This window comes from Desmodus rotundus, chromosome 8 (genome assembly GCF_022682495.2).
Source record: "Desmodus rotundus isolate HL8 chromosome 8, HLdesRot8A.1, whole genome shotgun sequence".
Taxonomy (NCBI): Eukaryota; Metazoa; Chordata; class Mammalia; order Chiroptera; family Phyllostomidae; genus Desmodus; species Desmodus rotundus.
In genome coordinates this window covers 37,781,689-37,803,198 of record NC_071394.1, presented here as the reverse complement: position 1 = coordinate 37,803,198, position 21,510 = coordinate 37,781,689, and the positions used below count along the sequence as shown (strand labels likewise).

The 21,510-nt window shown below is 36.4% G+C and overlaps 1 protein-coding gene across 9 annotated transcripts in view; it reads left to right on the top strand.

Moving 5' to 3' along the window:
• The first annotated feature begins 84 nt into the window (after nucleotides 1-84).
• SGK3 (serum/glucocorticoid regulated kinase family member 3) overlaps nucleotides 85-21,510 on the top strand; it is a 155,144-nt gene continuing 133,718 nt past the window's right edge. For 2 of the 9 annotated variants that reach the window (XM_071222249.1, XM_071222238.1), the window contains exons 1-4: nucleotides 240-382; nucleotides 3,393-3,443; nucleotides 5,009-5,063; nucleotides 5,310-5,796. The gene's annotated coding sequence lies outside the window, so the exon portion shown is untranslated. The other 7 variants (XM_071222239.1, XM_071222240.1, XM_071222244.1 and 4 more) reach the window with 7 other exon arrangements.

Here is a 21,510-nt window from a genome sequence, read left to right as displayed (position 1 = left end):
ATTTTAGGTCCTATAAGAACTACAAGTACCGTGAGGGCAGGAGGCTCAGCGTCCGCGGAGAGGAGGAAGAGGAAGGCGCTAGGGGGACGAGGCAGAAAGGAAAATAGTCACTAATGTTGCCTGCCGGGAATTGTAGTTTAATCTGGATCGGCTTGCTTTTTTTCGCCACTTTGGCGCCCAAGCAAAAGAATGTGAAAGACCACCTTTCCTAGGATGCACTGCGGTGCGTCTAGCTTCACTTCCTCCTCAGGCGGAGGGAAGGATACAGGGAAGCTTGTTTGGTAAAAGGGGAGTTAAGGGGTTGGTGGTCGGAAATAGAGGTCTGGAGTTCACGACTTCTCTAGAAGGAGGGGAGGGGAATGAAAGGCTCCCGGTGAAGAAGGTACGGTAAGTAAATGTCCAGTGATATGGCGGGCTGGGAAGTAGAATGAAACGGCCTTTCTTAGGCTAGCGATTATAATAGAAAAAGGGGGGAAAGAGTGAATTGATTCTCGGAGTGATTCTTAAAGTCTTCTCCCCAGCCCCGCCACACTTTAATTCTCATTCTTCCCGCTATTTCAAGGTATTGAGGTGCCCGAGCTCCATTTTCTGCTTTTTTTTTTTTTTTTTCTACTGCAGGTCGTTAACGCGCCATCTGTTTCCTCCTTCCCTGTATGTCTTTGCTGTTTACAGTACTACAAATAATACCTCCTTTCCTTACACAACAGCCATCGTTAAGTTCTTAATATACGTCTATTATAGCATTTCCATACACGGTATTATTTTGCTTTATATAATAACCTTGTTAGGAAATACGTTCAGAAAGGAAATAGCTTGCTCAAGTTCATAGTAACTGGATAGGTAGACCTAGATCAGTACCCATTTTACAGACAAGGACATAAGCAGGAAAGGTTAAGCTAGTATTAATAAAAGGAGCTAGTTTCTGGTTACTATTTTAGTTGTTGATAAAGAACATCTAGCCTAAGAAAAAGTTTTATAAGAGTTTAAGCCAAATTGACACAATTGCTAGGAAGCAAAATCTGAATGGATTGAAAAATGTACCAGGGAATGGTAGTTTTGCAGCTCATTTTAAACATTAAAATGAAAAGAGAAGATGTAAGGAGGATTATATGCAGTTCATTGGTGGTATATTAGAAGGGTGGGCGAAAGCAAGGTGGGAAAATCTCTGAGATTGGATAAGAAGTAAAACGGAGAGACGCACCAGCTTTTGGGAATTTTTACATTCTGACCACCCTCTGTGGTTACTTTGGTCTCTGGATTTGTAAGACCAGCCACGCAAGCCTCCCTTGAGCTTGTCAGGTTTAGTATGTGGCTTCTTTTCACCCACAGAATGTGCTTAATATGTTAGGATATATCATCTAATCCTCACACCAGTCCTGTGATACCTTTACCAGGTATATAGTTGACTCCATTTACAGTTACGGAAAAGACTAGAAAGAATTAAGTGACTTGTCCAAGGTCAAATCACCAGTGTATCTCATACGAAAAGAGTGCTTTTTACAGTACTTCCTCTACAAAAGTCAAAAAGAGGTGTTAAGGTTAGACCTTTTGTTATGTCTCAGGGTCTCCTCTTAGTGACTTGGGTTGTAAGAACACTTACCCATAAGGAGGTGAAAGCTTTATTTTATAACTTGTGTGCTAGGAAACTGCCTTTTCAGGCAAAACACACATATGTTAATTAAAAGCCAGTATTATTTAAATTATTGTACAGTCAGCCCACTTCCCTTATCATTCTGGAAATTCTTGCTTTCAAAACCTTTTGTACAACCCATGGACAAGAACTAAAGGGTGGGGGGATGCTGGTGGGAGGTGGTGTGCAGGGCAGAGAGGAATGAAGGGGGGGAAATGGGACAACTGTAATAGCATAATCCATAAAGTATACTTTTAAAAAGTTATATCTTAGATAAGTGAACTTCCTCAAAATTCCTGAAACATTTGGCACAAAATAGATAACATCATTGCAGTCCATGAGGTCTTTTGTGTCTTCTGTAGCTGCCAAGGGAACTGTTTACCTGGTTCTGTTTTTTTTATAGAATTTGATGCTTGAAAGGAACCATCTGTAAGATAAACACTCCTGAAGAGTCTTAGTACTGACTTTCACCTAATCATTGTCTGTAATTTTCTTCAAAAGAAATATGTTTGGAAGAGAAATCCTTCAAAGGTTATTTTCTTGCCCACTCCTACTTTACCCATGCAAAAATAATGTTATCTTTAAACAAGATAGATAATGATACTTACCTTGAAGGGGATAATTTATGCAGGAAAAGATGTTTATATTTGTTTTGACAACAGTTGGGTCTTGTAATTGATTTTTAATTGAGTGTTTATAAGTTGAATAATTGGATGTGCCCTTTAAATAGAAATTTTCCTCCATGACTGAGAAGTTACGCTTGCAGTGAGATTTTATTTTTCTCATACAGAATTCAAAGAATTGCATTATGCAATCATCGGAGCATGTAAAAGCTGAGGGCAGTGTGCAGCTCTAACACTGTCACGCACTTTTATGTCTTAACCTCACCAAGCCAAATTTTCCTTATTGGTGATACATATGAACAATGAAATAGATTTTTTTAAATTGCACCTGAATATGTCATTCCGAATCATACTTTGACAAAATAACCAGTTCCCACCTTCCTGAAGAAATGGCAGTCTTTCTCTGCCTTGCCTACCACAATCAACTCGATTAATCCAGTGCTCATTTCCCTATATGAAACCTTGATTAGTTAGAAACATTCTTCCCAAACTAAATTTGATATTTAAAACCATTTGTTACTATAGTTCTAGATTTATGAATTATACCGTTGAGAGAAAAAATAGAAATACCCTGGTATAAAGCATAGTTAATGAGGGACAAGGGAGGAGGTAAGTTTTCAAGCAATTCTAGAATTAAATTACATTATTTAACCTGAAAGTCACTTAGTTAATGAATCTGTAGATGCAGCCAAAGTTCAGACAGTAAGAAATGGACAATGATATTAACCACACTAAATTCAAATTGCGAATTAATTCTTTACAGGCACTTTGAAGGCATGCATACCTATGTAGTTAGAAAAAGAAATTTTGTTAGGGCAAAATATGACATCCTGTTTCTTATGAGGGCATAGGAGTGCTGAAAGCTTCTAATCTACTTATAATCTACTTACATGAGATAAACATGCTTCCTTCTTCTTCCTCCAAAATTCCGTGATCTTAATTGCCTAATAACTTTCCTAAGATCTTTGTGGGTTACATAATAGTCCATTTTCTTGTCTCAGTATTCCAGATGGGAAAAATGAGCTGGGCACCTAATGTTAGCTGCTCTGCTACATAACTATTCTACCATCATTACCCTAGCATCACTTATATCTGAATTGCAAAAATTTAGTTAAAACTGAAATTCACATTTTTTTCAGAATTTCTAGTATGGCACTTCTCAACTTCCTGGATTGCTTTTAACAAACCTGGTGAGTGTAAAGCTATGGGCATCTATTTAAAATAAAAACAAAAGGCATCCACTTCACAACAGAAAATATCGTCATTGTTTTTTCTCTTTTATATTAGGGATTGTTTTAAGTCAGATACAGCCTTTCCCCTATGAAATATACCTCTGTATTAAGAGTTGACTGTTACTCCAGATCCCTACCCTCACCGATCAGATGTCCAGTTGCAAGCTTTTGTTGAAGCTTAGAGTGGAGGGACTTAATTACTGAAGTAGATGTTATAGTAACTTAAAGGGATGCAAAAGGCCATCTGTATCCTAAAGGAGCTCACAGTCTAATAGAAGAAATAACCTGATCTAAACTGTTCATAAATACAAGTAGAAAAAGCATATAATCAAAACAATACAGGAAAATAAATACCACAAATTCTGTAAAGAAATGTATTAAGGGCTTTTATAAGTACATTATCTTAATCTTTTAAACAATCCTGTGAGAGAGCATTGTCTTTATGCAGATGAGAAGATGTAACTCTGAAAGGTTAACTTTGTTGTCATTACTACCACCCAGCTAGCAAGAAGCAGAACTGGGCTTCAAATCAAGATTTTCTTCCATGTTCAGCTCTCACTCTTTCCACTACCTCACAACTGCTTAGAGATTTGAGAGAGAATTAGCCAAAAAGTGAGTGCAAACTGTTGGTCAGTGTCCAAATTTGGCTTACATGTATTTTTTTTTGGCCGGGAGCATTTTAACTTTTTTTCTTGAATGTGAACATCTTTGGGCAGTGGCCAGCACTTCACTCTTTAAAGTTGTACACCAGACCCCCTTGACACAAATTACTTGCCTGACTCCTAAAAGCATTTGTGCTTTCTACATCAGGCAGTAACTGGGGACAAAGAAGAGCTATTCTTGAAAGTATTGGTATCATGGAGAAGTTATATGTAAGGGTTGGAAAGAGGACTTTATAAACAAGAATTATAGAGAGTATTTGAAGAAGAATGATTGGCAGTGTTTATTATTACATAAAGGTGAGAGAGGTCAAGTGTTCTACAAAGCTGGAAGTCATGACTTAACATCGCAGTTCTCAAACTTTCGTAAGGATTAAAATCAAATGTAAAGCTAAAACTGATTGCTGGGTTCCACCCCAGATGGAGTGCTTCTGGAATGAAGCCTGAGAATTTGTTTTTCTAGCAAGTTCTCTGGTATTGCTGGTGTTGGTCCAAGTTACACTTTGAAAATCACTGCTTATCAGACCATAGGGCACTTTGGGAGAAGGGCTTAAGCCAAAGTTTTGCTTCTGTGTTTCTGTTGTTTTAAGTACAAAAGGAATTGCATGATGTAGAATGTTTAGAAAATTAAATTAGTCTGTTATCAATTAGAGGTTATAAGTTTTTAGTATTTTTTATGGATTTTTTCAGTTTCTTTTTTCTAAAAAAGTGTAGTTTAAAAAAACCCAAAGTTATACCATAATCATCACAGCTATTGGTACTTAATTGGGCATGTACTATGCATGAAGGTCTTTACATATATTTACTTAATCCTTATAATATCCCTATGAGCCTGGTAATATTATCATCATTCTTATTTTACAGATGATGAAACTGATGCACAGTGGGGTTAAGTAACTTGCTCAGTGTTTCACTGCTGGTAAGTAGCATAATTAGTATTAAAACCCAGGCAATCGGGTCCCAGAGCCTGTATGCTTAACCATTATGCTATACTGATTCTTAGGCTATACTATGGTGTGTACTTGTTTTAACCTATATTGTTTAATCACATCATGAACAATCTTGATAACTTAAATATTCTTGTCCAACATTTGAAAGCCTACTTTTTTCTTTCCTTCACAGGCATTCCTTGTTTTATTGCATTTTGTTTTATTGTGTTTCGCAGATACTGCATTTTTTACAAATTGAAGGTTTATGGCAACCCTGCATCAAAGTGAATCTTCTGGCTCCATTTTCTAACAGCATTTGCTCACTCTGCGTCTCTGTGTCTACTCCTGGTGAAGATGCTATGAAGACTGTTGAAATGACAACAAAGGATTTAGAATGTTGCATAACCCTGTTGATAAAGCAGCAGCATTGTTTGAGAGGGCTGACTCCAGTTTTGAAAGAAGTTTTCCTGTGGGTAAAACACTATCAAACTGTTGCATGCTACAGAGAAATCATCTGTGAAAGGATGAGTCAGTGCAGCAAATTTCACTGTTGTCTTCTTTTAAGAAATCTCCACAGCCACTCCAGCGTTCAACAACCACCACTCTGATTGGTCAGCAGCCGTCAACATTGAGGCAAGACCCTCCACCAGCAAAAAGAATCTAACCCGCTGAAGGCTCAGATGATGCTTAGCATTTTTGAGCAATCAAGTTTTTTTAATTAAGGTATGTATGTTTTTAGATCTAATGCCACTGCATACTTACAGATGACAGTATATTATAAACATAACTTATATGCACTGGGAAACCAAACAATTCACATGATTTGCTTTATTGAAATACTTGCTTTATTGTAATGATTTGGAAATAAACCCACAGTATCTCTCAGGTATGTCTGTAATATATTTCAAACATTCAAAGTATACAACAATATAGTATTTAAAATATTCATGCACCCACAACTTGGTTTAACAACTGTTAATACTTCAGCTTATTTGCTTTAGAACTCCCCTTCCAAAAAAAAAACAGATTTAGTAAGACTACAATTTTGAGGTTTAATTTTACTTAATATTGTGCCTTATAAAGGAAATTACCATTTCCCTAAATAAAAACAGGATATTCATTGAACTGAATAATGGAGGAAGAATTTCCATGTACTGAACAACTCCATAATCACCGTTGCCATTATCATGCTATCTCAGTGAACACTCCTCCTCCTCCTACACCCACGGGCTTAATTAATTACTTAGTGATAAATGTAATAAACACAGTAACATAAAGCTAGGTAATGTGACTTGTATGGCCTACTCAGTTTTCATGCTGCTTGGCCCACCTCCATGTAGTGAAGGTCAAATTCTACCAGGGTATCATGTCAGCATTGCCCAATAGAACTGTCTGCAATGATGTAAGATCCTATGCATGCCCTGTCCAGTATGGCAGCCACTAGCCACATGTGGCTATTAGGCACTTGAAATATGGCTAGTGCAACTGAGAAACTGAACTGTGTATTTTATTTAAATTTAAGTAGCTACATGTGGCTAAAGGCTACCATATTAGACAGCACAGATCTGAGTCCTCAAAGCCCACATTAAAATTAATGATGTGAGTCCTGGCTCTGGTGGGGCATTAGGGGATGCAGAAGGGAATAAGGGAACTTTTGGGGATGATGGAAATTTTCTTTATCTTGGTTATAATGATGGTAACATGGATATATATATTTGCCAAAACTCATCCTGCACTCTTAAAATGGGTGTGTTTGATGTAGGTAAATTATATCTAAATAAAATTGATTTTACAAAGTAAAAGAAAAAAAAAGTTGAGTTTTAGAGACAGTAGTTTCACCTCATGTACATCTAAAGCATGCCTTCTGCTATTCCTTTTTTTTTTCCCCTTATAATCACCAAAATCATGACTACATTTCCATCCCTGTGTGATCTGGCCCCGACTACTTTTCTGACGTTATTTCCTGACTGTGCTTCAGCCACACTGGCCTCGTGGTTGATCCTCAGACACTCCGAGTACATTCTTGTCTCAAGGCATTTGAACTTGCTCTTCTGCTGCTTGGAAAACTCTTCCCTAAGTATTCATTTTGGTGTCTGTTCAAATGTCAGACAGCGACGCTATTCCTGCCAGCCTTTCGAAAACAGTACCTCTGTCCTTTCAACCCTATTCCCTAATGCTGCTCACTTTCTTTACAGCACTAATGACTATCTGAAATTATATGACTACTTGGCTATTGTCCTCCTTCCCCATTAGACTGTAAGGCTGTTCATCAGGGCAGGGAGTTTGTTGATTGTTGGATTTCCTGTGCCAGGCACACAGTAGCCTCAATAAATATTGTTGAATGAATGAATGAATGACTGTCATCCATGGCAGTGATTGTCAGACTGAGTTCATAGAAAATCCACAAATTCCCAGCAAGATTAAAAGAATTTTGTGTTGTTATTTTGATACTAGTCTAAAACTGGTATTATTTATGATTTTCCAGATGAACACCTTAAAACATGAAGTTTTGAGTGTGTGAATTCACACCGAGTTTAGGATTTTGCTTGTATCAGATGAAAGCTAAAGGACATCATGACACAATGCATGGACAAAGATTTCACAGTAATTTTGGGAGAGTGTTGAGTCCATCGTATGTCACAAAGTAGCCTTGACATGCCAAATTCAAAAGAACCAGCACTTCAGTGCCACTTTCCAGTTAGAAACAGAAATTGCACGATACTCACACGCATACATATGCTTATACTCACAACAACTTGGTAGCTATAAGAGAACTAGTAAATAGTGAGGAATTACTTTTTTGGGTCCTAGCAATAATTAGAGTAGGTACTATGTAATTCAGATTTCAAGTACTCAAAAATACCCTTTTTAAAAAGATTTTACTTATTTCTTAAAAAGATTTTATTTATGTTTGGAGAGAAGGAAAGGGAGATAAACATTGATGTGTGGGAGAAACACTGATTGGTTGCCTCTCACACACACCCCAGCCAGGGCCTGAACGCAGCCCACAACCCAAACATGTCCAACAATGTAGTTGCTTTGCACAACAACGTCCGACTAAGTCATGCCAGTCAAGGCTATTTATTTATTTTTAGAGAGTGGAAGGGAGGGAGAAAGGTAGAGAAACATCAATCGGTTGCCTCCTACGGGCACCCCGATCAATCCCACACCTTTCTGGGTTGAACCTGTGACTTTGACTTTACAGGATGACACCCAACCAACTGAGCCACATAGGTCAGGCTAATACTAATCCTATCTTACAGTGAATAAGACTACTTTACAGAGTTGTCAAGTGATAATGAAAATTGGCATTCTGGGATTTTATAGCACCAGAATTTTTACTAAATTGTAAGACCTGATTAGCAAAAAACCTGGAAGTTATTAACTAATACAATGTATTTGTTCAAACAGGTTATCATTTGCATTGACTTTATTAAACATACAGAGACACATTTAGTATAGATCAGAAGTTGAATCTTATGCTCATAAACCTAACATTTTACAATTCAAATTAACACTAATTTTAAATGGCTGGACCAAATAACCACTATCTTTGGAGGAAGAGAATGCTTATTACTGCAATTTTATTACCTTTTCCTCTTCTTCTTTTTCTTTTCCCGTAATTTAGAATCCAAGGGTTACTTTTGGGGTGAAAGAAAATACAGTTCAAGAATTTACCAAAAACTGTTGTATCTTTACAAGTTTGACTTTCTGTAAAATGGCGTAACCTCTCTTTCTGAACGTTCTAGCTCTATCTCAAAAACAGTCTAATTTAGTTCCTTTCAGGAGTACGACATAAAAAGTCAGCACAAGTTGTACCTGGCACATTTTCCATATGTATAGTTTCTTAAGACATATTTTAATAGCATACATTTTTAGCCCTGTCAATCATTTATATATACCTTTCATAGTATTCCAGTATATAAGTGCATTATGATGATGTACAAGAATTTAAGCCCAAGGCAGTCTGCAAGGAGGGGGTTTTATTTAAGTGGGCAGCAGTATATTATTGTAGGAAACGATGTGTGTGCTAAATGAAAGCATCAGTACCAGGTGCCAGCACGTCACATCAGAGAGGGCCTGAAGTTGAGCATTGGTCAAAATAACAATAAATGGACAGTACACCTTTTACAAGGAGACCTCTCACTGACCATTTTCCCACTCATATACTAATTATATATACCCTGGAATTTGCGAAGATGTGCTCCATGAATTCTATGGTTATTAATAGGTATCATGTTGAGGGAAGGGTCCAATAGTCAAATAAGTTTAGGAAATGATGAATAAACTGAGTTTAGACCTACAAACCTTTTTGTGCTGATGACATTGTAGCTCTTTCCAAAGAGCAACAGTGATGGCTTCAGAATGTCTGACAGAGTCTTAGTGTCAAGAGTCTGCTCACAGCGTAAGGTACCAGGATATGTCCTTCAGTTACATTTGTTTGTTTGTCACACTGTTTTATTTAGACTGTATTTGGGGGTGATCTGGGGAAGCTGGTAGAAATAACGGAGGTGTTTAGTGCCCTAAGCTATCCCTAGCACTATTATTGGTATGTAGCTCTTCCACACTTTGGCTACAAAAACATTTTGAATCTGTGTTAGAGACACACACTTTAAGAAAAACCAACTCAGACAAATAGTATCTATCGTTATGGTCTCTAGTTTTATCAGTGTGCTTAAAAAGGAGTTAATGCTTGCCCATATTATTTGGTAGTTTATGGAGGTGTTTTCCATTTAATGTTTTAATCCAGCTGTTATATATTTTTGTATATGACGCGAGGGAGAGATTTAACTATTTATATGCAAAATACCAGTTGTCCCAAAACCTTGCTTTAAATGTAGTTTTGGTTTTGTTTCCAGGTTCAGAACCTTTCAGATCAACTTACCAGTAAGTTGAATACGTGAAACAGATAAATGCAGTTGAAATGGGACAAGTTACTTCAACCTGCCAGCATCCCCTGCCCTCATTTCTACTCTCCCCACAGGAGAAGCTCCAGGGGGTACTTTGGAAGCCATTGGAAAAAAATCACCCCATCATAAATGACTTGAAATGCCACATCTGTAATATGCTACATTAAAATGTTTATTTATTCCAATTATTTTTCTATTTTCTTCCAATCTCATATTTAATTTTTGGAACCAAAGAACTTTATAATGTAAAGAAGAAATTGAAACATCTAATAAGTAAAATAACAACATGAGGTCTTTTGGGGCCTGTAAAATTAGCATATTTCTTTATAATAATATCCATTATTGTCAAGAGTTGACTAACTACTTTCAATATAGGGAAGATTAAGTTGGTAAAACTATGTATTGATCAATAATCTGATAATATGTATCACCAGTTTACAATGTTGATATTTTTCAGTCCACCAAAACAACTAGGATTTAATCCTAAAGAAATAACCAAAAATGTATGGAAATATTTTTTATATTTATAGTATTGAAAATGAACCAGATGTTTAACAATGTGGGACTGATCAAATGAATCCTACACAGCCATAGGACAGTGTCCATCATCACCACTTTCAGTGAGGTTGTAAAAAGAGAAAATATACCATAGTAAGCACCTTAATTATATTGTCTTACTTTAAGCCTAACAATATCCCTAGATAATATGTATAGTTATTCCCATTTATAGATGAGAAAACGTAGAAGTTAAGTTCAAACAGCTAGTAAAGTACTATTGCTGGAATTTAGCCCATGTCTGCTCTTAATCCTTGTTCTTAATCACTGTCCTAGTGGTATAGGAAAATGTTTATTTTTACTAAGTTATTGTTTTAATACCATTTAACTGACATTAAATAAACAAAAATCCTTCTATATGCAATCACTTCTTCCTTTCCAAAGTTACAGATGCTTCATAATCCACCCCCCCAAATGAATCTACCTTTATACATTTTAATTTTAAAAATTGATTTTGGAAGTATTAAATGCCTGCTCTAAGAATTCAAACAATACTGAAGATTGTGAAGTAGCTGCACCTTTAATCATAAAATATATCTCTGTATATAATTGGATGTACTTGTGGGCTCTGTTTTACACTCTGTCATTTCTCTCTCTCTTTGCTCTGATGTCAACTTTATAGGCCCTGGTTGGGGATGGAAACAGACCAGAAAGGCAAAATGGGTGGAGATGAGTAGATCTGGAAGGCTAACTTTCAACACAGAATACATTTTACAGGTGGTGTAGCATGGTGGTTAGAAGCACTAGTTCTGGAGCCCGACTGGCTAGATTATGTCCCAGCTTTTGAACTTGGGTAACTTGTTTGTCCTGTTGGTGCCTCAGTGTCTTCGTAAAATTAAGGTGGTCATTCATTGCATCTACCTCATAAGATTGTGGTGAGGGATAAATTAGTTAATGCATGTAAAGTACTTAGAACAGTGCCTGGGACATAGTAAGTACTCAACCATTACCTGTAATTTGCAGGATGATGATGATGATGGTGGTGGTGGTGATGGTGATGATGGACAGGTGCAGAGATGGGGGGACAAGAAAAGTAACTTATGAGCGCTTACTATGTGCCATTTACTCACATGATCTCCCAATAGATCTCTCAGAGTTGAATATTTTCATCATTACCTTTTTAGCAGATGAGGAATCTAAAATTCAGGGAGGTTACATATGGAAGCAGTAGGACAAATCATTAGATTCATTTCATGGACATAGAACAAGATAAATACTGAAAGCCACCTGGCCAGGAGATAACAAATACTGTGGAATGAAATGAAAAACAGGCCTGCAGAACCACACCACCCTTTAAGACCAAGGGGGCAATGTTCTAACATTCAGGACTGATTGTGTGCCCATCTAGTATCAGAAAACTGCTTTGTACATCCAACTGTTTTTATGCTGGTGTATTTTCTGTTAACATTTTCTGTTTTGTTTTCCCTAGTCCTAAAATTATTTCTAAGTTATCAGTCTATTTGATTTGTACTGTGAAGGAGCAAAAAGGCAAAAGGAATCTGGAGCTTTCAGGAAGAACATGTCAGTCAGACACAGGTGTGCTGGGCTTCAAATGCCAGAAGCTCACAAGGGAAAAGAAATGCAAGCAGGAAATGCCTTTTCCCCAGAGGCTTTTGGAGTATTCTCTGCCCTAACCTTAGAAGATTGTGAACAATATTTCCTAGAGAATGGCCTTTCATTCACTTATCTGTCCAGCATGATTCATCCCCAAGAATGTTGAGTAAGTGGAATTTTATGGTATTTATGTTTTTGTGACTTTTATAATTACGGTGATGTGGAAAGAGCATGGACTTTGGAGTCAGACAGACCTGGTAAATTTCTGGCTTTGTCACTTAGTTGTGTAATTTTGCCCTAGTTAGTAACTTCTTTGGGCTTCTTCATCTACAAAATAATAATGAAGTCTGCTTTATAGAATTGGTATGAAAATGAGATGAGGCAGCAAAAATAAAGGTGAACTATATCAACTCTGGCACACTTTCTCTGCCTTTCCTTTCTCTCTCAGATTGTGGGTGTGGATGAGCAATTGGCCATGTCTTCTATTTATTTTTATACTTTTCTAGTGCATCCAGAGCAGCGGTTTGTTTACAGTGAGCATCCTATAAATACTGACTGAATGATGTTAGCATACGTGCACAGAAACTGAATAATGGGTAAATAATTTAATGTGTTTTTTTAATAAAAATAGTTTTCAATTACAGTTAGCATTCAGTATTATATTACTTTCAGATGTACAGCATAGTGATTAGACACTTATATAACTTACAAAGTGATCCCCCCAATAAGTCTAGTACCCATGTGACACCATACATAATTAGTACAATATTATTGACTACATTCCCTACGCTGTACTTCACATCCCTGTGATTATTTTGTAACTGCCAATTTGTACTTCTTAATCCCTTCTCCTTTTTCACTCAGTTCCTCTCCCTATTATGTGTATTTTAATGTTTATCAATCTATTCATTCTGTCACAGAAAAACTGCCAAATGTAGATAAGTAAGATGTGGAGTCAGGGCCCAGGCGTTAGGCGGTTGTTTCCTGAACCTGGCCACTGGCTGCTGGGGCGAGTGGAGACTAGCCCTCAGCCCGCTCAGTTTACAGAGCCCCTGCGAGCAACTTGTTTCAGTCCACTCAGAAGCAGCCTGTGTGGGTGAAAGCAGCCTCATCTCTTCTTACCCTAGGGGTTCCTCATAAATGATTTGCTGCTCTTGATTTTCTTTCTTTTTATCTTTTAATTATGAAATACTTAAAATGTAAAGAAAATAATGTAACACTCATTTACCCTTAAATTGAGATTGCTATAATTGCTGTCTTTTAAATTTTTTGACTTATTTTCAGACTTAGGAAAATTGAATATATATTACAAAGAGTTCCCATACACCCTTCAGTTTTCCAGGTGTTAATATTTTAACCACATCCGCTTATCCTTGTTTCTCTATATCACATATGCAGATTATTTTTTCTGGACCATGTAAGAGAATTTATTTCTTTCCTTCTTTCCTTCCTCTCAAATAAAATATTTTAGGTAGAGCTAAAACTTCTTCGCTTCACCTATCTCCTCTCCCTCCCTGCCTCTTCTGGCCTTTGTTAGGCAACATGCTGTCTTAACTTGTTTTGGTCCTTTTACTACATATGGTGAGATCTATAGCTATCGAATTTTCATTATTTGTTGAGACTTGCTTTATGACCTAGTACATAATCACTTTTACAAATATTCTAAATATTTTTTCTAGGATGTGTACTCTTTAATTCTTTAATAAGCAGATCTAAGCCACTTAAAACAGTGCCTGGCACATTGTACGCACCATAATCATAGGGTGTACGGTTATATATAAATCTATTAGCTCAAATGTTATCTTTTCCAAATTTTGTATGATTGAGTTCTCCATTTTTAGATGAGTGTGCTAAAAAGTCTGTGTGATTGTGGATGTATACACATTTGCATGTATTCTGCCAATATCTTCTCCCTGGCATGGGTGTGAGAGATCCCGGTCAGTTGTCCAAATCTCATTCCCTGATCCCTCCCACTGGTGAGGGCTGTGCTTCATTGCACAACAGAGGGCTAAGACGGAAGTCGGGGCACTGACTGAGTGGAAAAGGCATCAGAGAAAATTGTGAGTTCATGAATTCAGACACACCAAGAATCACAGTGGGTTGACATCTCCTTTTTGTAAAGTTTTGCTCTGCAACCTAATCATCATGTGATACACTCTGATGTTTCTCCTCTCAAATGCCCTCTGCTTCCTCAACCCTAATTCCTCTGAAGTATAAGCCAACTTTTTGGATAATATTCACCAAATTCCTTCTTTCCAGCATTTTAAAACTAAATTCTAATATTCATCTGATACCTGTGGGACTGGAAGGTTGGGAAGAAATATTTCTTAACTGATTCAATACAAATTGAATATTGTTGTCTGTACAGTGATAAACAGAATACACCTAGAGAAGAGTGGGGGGAAAAGGCACAAAACAAACTCAAGTAAATTGTGAAAATTGCTAAAAGAGAAAACTGTTTCCATGAGGGAGAAAACAATGGCTTGGGAGCAGTGTACTATGAAGAGGAGTGACCAGCTCAGGGAAGGTCATCGGCCAGGACAGACCTTGGCAACTGAAGGGCTGAAAGAAGCCAGCAAGGTGGGAGCACAGCGAGTGACAGGCAGAAGAGTCACAGGGACTACCTCACATAGGGTTGTAGGAGCCATGTTAGAGCTTTTGATTTTATTCCAGAAATTGGAATTCACTGAAGGGTTTTAAGCAGAAAATGACATGACTGGAATTATGGTTTTAATTATAACTCCAGCTAGCATGTGGAGAATGACTAGAGAAGATCAAGAGTGGAACCACGGATGCCATTCAGAGGAATTTTGGCAAATGGAGGTTTGTGGTGACTTCAGGGTATGTTTCCCTCTTGGCAAAGAGTTTACCAAAACCACAATGCAAATAAAAGAGATTAAAACTAACTTCATCTGTAAGAATTATTTAAATAGTTCATGATTATCCATAACAAACACTTCACAGCTCTAGAAAGTCTAGAGTTATAACCATAACACCACTCCCAATTTAAAATTGTGGGTATTTTCTAAAACTGGTTAAAAATTTAAACTTCTGTAAAAAGAGTACAATAAATTCCCCTTACTTTGGGAATTACTCAATTACTCAGTGATTGTTAAATTTGCTGACATTTATTTTATCTGTCACTTTTTTCTTCCTTTGCTAAAATATTTAAAAGCAAATTACAAATATGTAATTTTGTCTCTTCATATATTAAGGATCCATTTCTAAAATATCATTTTCTTACTAAAAAAACATTTAAAAAGTGACAATTTATTGCTAACATCTAATATCAATTCTATAAACAAATTTCCTTGATATCGCAAAAATGTCTTTTTATAGTTGATTTATTCAAATCAGACCTGCACAATGCTTTTGCTTATTAGATCTTTTAGATCTCAGGGAACTGCTCATTTCTTTTTTTCTCCTGGGTTTTTTTTCCCCCATTTTTAAAAAATGTATGTCATTGATCTGCTTAGATTCCTTTTCCTGAAAAAAAGTTTAAATATTTCATAATAAAACTTTTTAAGTTTATTTTTTAAAGATTTTATTTATTTTTAGAGAAGGGGAAGGGAGAGAAACATTAATCAGCTGCTCCTCACACATGCCCCAATTAGGTACCAAACCTAAAACCCAGGTGTGCACCCTGACTAGGAATCAAACCAGCAACCTTTCACGTTGCAGAATTTTGCCCAACCAACTGAGCCACAATGGTCAGGGCAAAACTTAAAAAAAAAAAAAAAAAAAAAAAAAAAGGACATAATATGGGGTTTGAGCCTTTAAACTTCCAGTAAGCCAGATCATCTCTCTGGAATGTTCTTTGAAGTGTCTGGCATACAATACAGCCCAGTGAACCATGAATATTCACCACACTTGGCACGTGTGTGCAATCTGTTAAATAAGAGTGCTTGTGCTTAATGTTTTAGTTTTATCATCAGTCTTCTCAGGTTCTTGACCTGCTTACTCACTGTGAGTTTTCTACTATTATTAAGTTAACAGAGTCTGAAAATAGCACAGTTTCTAAAATATTTTTAAAAACAATTAAGATAATGCTTCAGTTTGCTAACCTCATCCTTCTTCACTTCAGAAATTAGAAAATTAAAAATAGTTGAACTGGAGGTAGCATCAGTAAAAGCTAAATTTGGTTCCACTTTAAGGATGTGCAGAAGAAGCAGTGACCAAACAATGCATATTTTCTTCACCTCTGTGTTTATCTCTGAGACGGAAGGACTTTGCTTTCTTTGCTATCATTAGCTTCTTGCCAGTAAAGCAGAGAGTCTCTAGCCACCTGCAGTAACTAGAATTAGATCACTAGTTATTTTTGCTTTGTTATTTCAACAGGGTATAGTGCATGAATATTGCCAACTTAAAGTAAAAGATTTTTAAAATATCCATCTAATATTAATCACTTTGAATCATTTATTAGTTTGATGATTCAAATGCCAGGTATAATTCCAAATCAAGCATAAAGCATTTTTACAAAAAACTGGATATTTAATGTAATTTGACATCTACAAAAAGATTTTAAAAAGCAACAGTATCTTTATTGAACATGTGCTCCCACATTCTGGACTTAGAGTCTTCGCTCTACCACTTACAAGTTATAGAAATCATTTAACTTTTCTAAGCCATAGTTTTCTCATGTAAAATGAACATACCGTTCATTTTAATTCATTAATTTATGGGGATTTAGGGATAGTGGGACTGATTTTAAAGTGTAGCTTGAATAATTCTAGATTTCTCTATTAGATCAGGCCCTGAAGTAGGAGGCACTTGACAGATACATATTATTTAGAGATGAAAGTGACAGAGGGTTGGGAGCCAGGATCCTTGAATCCACAAACTACTGTGGCTTCAGCTGCCCTCTTTTGGTGTCTATAACAAATAAGTGTGCAACAGACCAGAGCAGAAAGACACAGACCATAGATAAGGGCAATGTCTGGGATGAATTGGCCTACAATTGGAAGATTCGTAAGAGATTTTGAGGAATTATCTAGTTTGACCTCCCAATTCTGCCATGTACCATGATTTATTTACCCACTCCCTAGTGGTTGAAATTTAGGTTGTGCTCCAATTGTCCCCTTAACAAATTTTATGTGACTTTTTTGTACATACATCTTTTGGCTCATTTAAGAATATGAGTTCTGCCAGAAAAAGTCCAACCATTGTTAATATAATGAGAATGGTGTATGCGACATTGATGTAACCTGGCAACCAAGGAGAGTGGATGGAATGCACATGCATGAACAATGACGACTTCACTGTACTAGTCAGTGGGGGGTAGGGGTAGATGCCATTGAGTGAGCATGTGTACTATGTGACCATCTCATTCAAAGTAACTGAGTGAGTAGAGCAATGAATCTGCGTCAAATTTCGTGTTAAACTTGAATATTTCTCTGTGGCCACCAGTCAGATGATTCGGGAGATTGCAGGTGATCGGCAGCTTCATCATGACAATGCTCATGCTCACTTCATCTTGTGAAGTTTTTTGGTGAAGCATCAGATGTCTCAGGTGACTCAGCCCCACCTGCTACCTGATAGCCCAGATCTGGTGCCCTGTGACTTCTGGCTTTCCCCAAAACTAAAATCATGTTTGAAAGGGAAGAGATTTTTTCTGTGAGATTCAGGAAAATATGGCGGGGCAGCTCATGGCGATTGGGAGAACTGTATGAGGTCCCAAGGTGCCTACTTTGAAGGGGAATAAAGCATCATTGTCCTCTACACAATGTTTCTTGTGTCTTGTGTTTTCTCAATGAATGTCTCTATTTTTCATAGTACATGGCTGCATACTTTCTGGACAGACCTCATATTTCAGTACTCTAGATTACAACAAGTAGAATTACTGGGTCAAAGGAAACACATTTAAAATGTTAAGTCCTTCCAATTTGCCATCCCCTAAACCTGTATGCTTCCACCAATAGTGTATGGGCGGACCTCATATTTCACTAACATGGGATGCTATCATCAGTCTTTTACATTTTTGCAATTCTGACAGGCAGGGGCCTGCTGAGGTGAGAGGAGTGGGAGCAGCTGCCCCTGGGAAGGATATTTTACCAGTAATATAGTTTGGAATCGCTGGAGCATGGTGATAAATATATTTTTTTAATTCTCTAAAGACAGTACACCCCCTTATTGCCTGCTCTCCTTCCCACTGACTACTCACATTGCCCGTACCCCCTTGGTATACCACTGCTAATAGGTAAAAGGAAAACACTTTGCTTTAATTTGTATTTCTCTGTTCAGTAGTGAAGTTGAACATATACTTACTCATTTACTGGCATTTTGTATTTTTTATCAATGGATTATCTAGTCATATCCTTGGCCTGTTTTTCTTGTTTGCTTATTTTCTTTTTCTTATTGTTTTAAAAGAACTCTCAATATTTTAGGACTATACCTCTTTGTTGCCTGTGTAGCAAATATTTAGTGTGTGTGTTACCTTTTAACTCTGGTCTCTCTTGCTATTTGGAAGTTATGTTGATGTTTGGTGAAGGATAAAAATGAGTTTCTATTTCATTTAAATTATTTAAAAATAGAAATACTAGGAGCTGGGAATACATTTTAAAAACCTATCAAAACCAAGTGGGAAATTCACTGCACCCATTTGAGCAGGGAGCAATGCCCAGGATCAAAGCAAAGTGTGGCAAAAGACTCAGGGTGCCCATACTTTACTCCCTCTTCTTGTCTTCCAATTCCTATCTCCCACCCTATGCTCCCTTGATTCCTAGGGGAGAAGGATGAAGAAAAGGAAGGCAGGGCTCTGTACAAAAGTGTTTAATGTCTATGTAATATAATCAATCCATCATAGTTTCTAGGTTTTTGTGCCAGGCTAAGGAGTTTTTTTCCCTACTCGGTATGGAAAGATAATTTTCTACATTGTTTTATGAATAGTTTTATTGTTTTGGGGGTTTTTTTACATTGAGGTCTTTAAAGTGCTCATAATTTATGGGTAATTAAGCCAGTTATCCTTGTGCTGTTTATATTAAATGATCTAGTCTTCCCCCACTGATTTGAAATGCCACCTTAAACATGTATGGAAATCCTGTAAGTATGAACCTGGGTTATTTTCTGGATTTGGTTTTACTCTTTATCTATTTGTCTTTTCCTGATCGTTATCACACTACCCCATTTACTACATAACTTTATAGTTCTTTTTAGTGTCTCTTAGGCTAAGTCTTATTTTGTTATGTTTTTTTTTTTTTAACTTTCTTGGCTATTTTCAAACATTTACTCTTCCAGATAAACTAGAGAATTAAGTTTTAATCTTAAAAAATTCTATTGGAATTTTTATAAAATTGCATTTAATTTACAGATCAGTATGGGGGGAAATGGCTTTTAAAAAAATACTGATGTGGCTGGTGTGGCTCAATTGGTTGGAGCCTTGTCCCCTGACCAAAGGGTTGCAGGTTCAATTCCTGATCAGGGTGTGTGAGATGTGTGAGACAACCAACAGATATATTTCTTTCACATTGATCTTCCCCTTCCTTTTTCTTTCTCTCTAAAAGAATTGAAAAAAATGCCCTCAGGTGAGGATAAAAAACCAATAATAATTAATAAATAATATTGAGGCCTCTTATCCATGTCTCTTCATTTACAAAGATTTTTGTATGTCTGTCAGTAAAACATTATAGTTTGTTTAAACAAATTTTGAACATTTCTTAAATTGATTTTATTTCTAGGTATTTTATAGTTGTGGTATTATAAATGAGATATTTTTCCATTATATATTTGATCTGGTGTTTGCTGATACATAGTAAAACTATGATTTTTAGATATTCCTTTTGTATATAGTATCCTGTATCACTATACTTTGTTTACTTAATCTGTCTTTCATCTCTGTGTATTAGGTTGTTCCCAAATTTTGAAGGTCATAATGAGCATTGCTATAAACTCTTAAAAAATCAGGTAATATTTTTCCCTTTAAATTTCCTCCCACAAATGGGAAAAACAGATTGAAGTCTATATTGCTCTGAGGAATCTCCTGAAGTACTAGCCCCCTTTCCAATTCTTCCTATAATAGCATCCGTACATCAGCAACAATGATGCAGATAATGACAAAAGGATGACTAGACCTTTTGCTAAGAGATGAATATTGTGCTCATCTCTTTTCTCATTTAATCTTCACGATGAATCTGGAGTGCTGTTACTGTCTGGTGTGTACAGATAGGAAACTGAGGGACATGGAGGGTCGCCTATCTGCACTCACAGCTGGTAAGAGGCACAGTGAGGTGTGTGTTGTGTTCTAGGGTCAATGTCTTCTTCCTGTGTCTTCCCCAATAGCCTTCGTTTTTCACTTTCAATTGAAATTTTAAAAGGTATATAAAATCAAATTTATTTTATTTTGTATTTAATAAGTAGGCCATTTGATAATACTTGTTATACTGCTTTTTCATCTCCTTTCTCTAAATTATCCAATAGACTGGCGATGTTAATTATGTTTTTGTGACAACTCTCTATATATTGTATTGAAAGATTTCAAAGATTATGTTTTGCACATACCTATGCAAATATTATTGGGTTTTCTTGTCCATTGAGTCTTACTTTCCTGTATTTATTCTAATTTTTGTCTTCCTTAAATTCTTACCTGAAAATTCTGATACAAGCATGTAGAATATCATAGTAAGTAGTTGTGGTTACCTGGAACACACTTATTTCATTAACATAGTAGTAGAAGTATTAATAGTTAAAAATAATAGCAGCAACTTTCAAATACCAAGTGCTTACCAAGTGCTAAGCACATTATATACATAATCTCATTTAATCCTCACTATAATCCAGTAAGACATTATCCGTGTTTTACAGATTACGGAAATAGGCTCAGGCAGATTTATCAATTTGCAGAACAGATGCACAATTAACAAAAGGAAACCCTGTTATACTCCAAAGCCCATGTTCTGAACGACAACAGTACTGTCTGTCCTGCCCTTCATTATGTATAAAGTTGATTTTCTCTGAAAAAAAAAAAGAAAAAAGCTCTTTATTGCATTAAGGAAAAAAAACCTTCCATACTAATTTCTTTATTTTCTATTTATTTTTTAGTTACTAGAATGAACAGCTTTTTAAAAATCAAAATATAATTGACATATAACATTAAATCTCAGATACACAACGTAATGCCTCAATATTTGTGTATATGGTCACATGATCACCATGATGTCTGCTTAACATCCAGTAGCACACATAGCTTCAAATTTTCTATGCCAATTTCCTAAAGGCTTTCAATCAAAGATATTTTTTTATTTAATTTAACTTTTAGCATTTATAAGGAACTTTGGCATCTCCCTTATCTACTCTAGCTTCTTCTACCTTTGGAGGTGTCTCTGAGCATTGCCACGCTGGCCTCCAGGGGGCATTGCTTCCCTTTTTAGTAACAAACTATAGAAATGATCCCCATAGTCTTAACATTCCTTCCCTTTTAATGTTG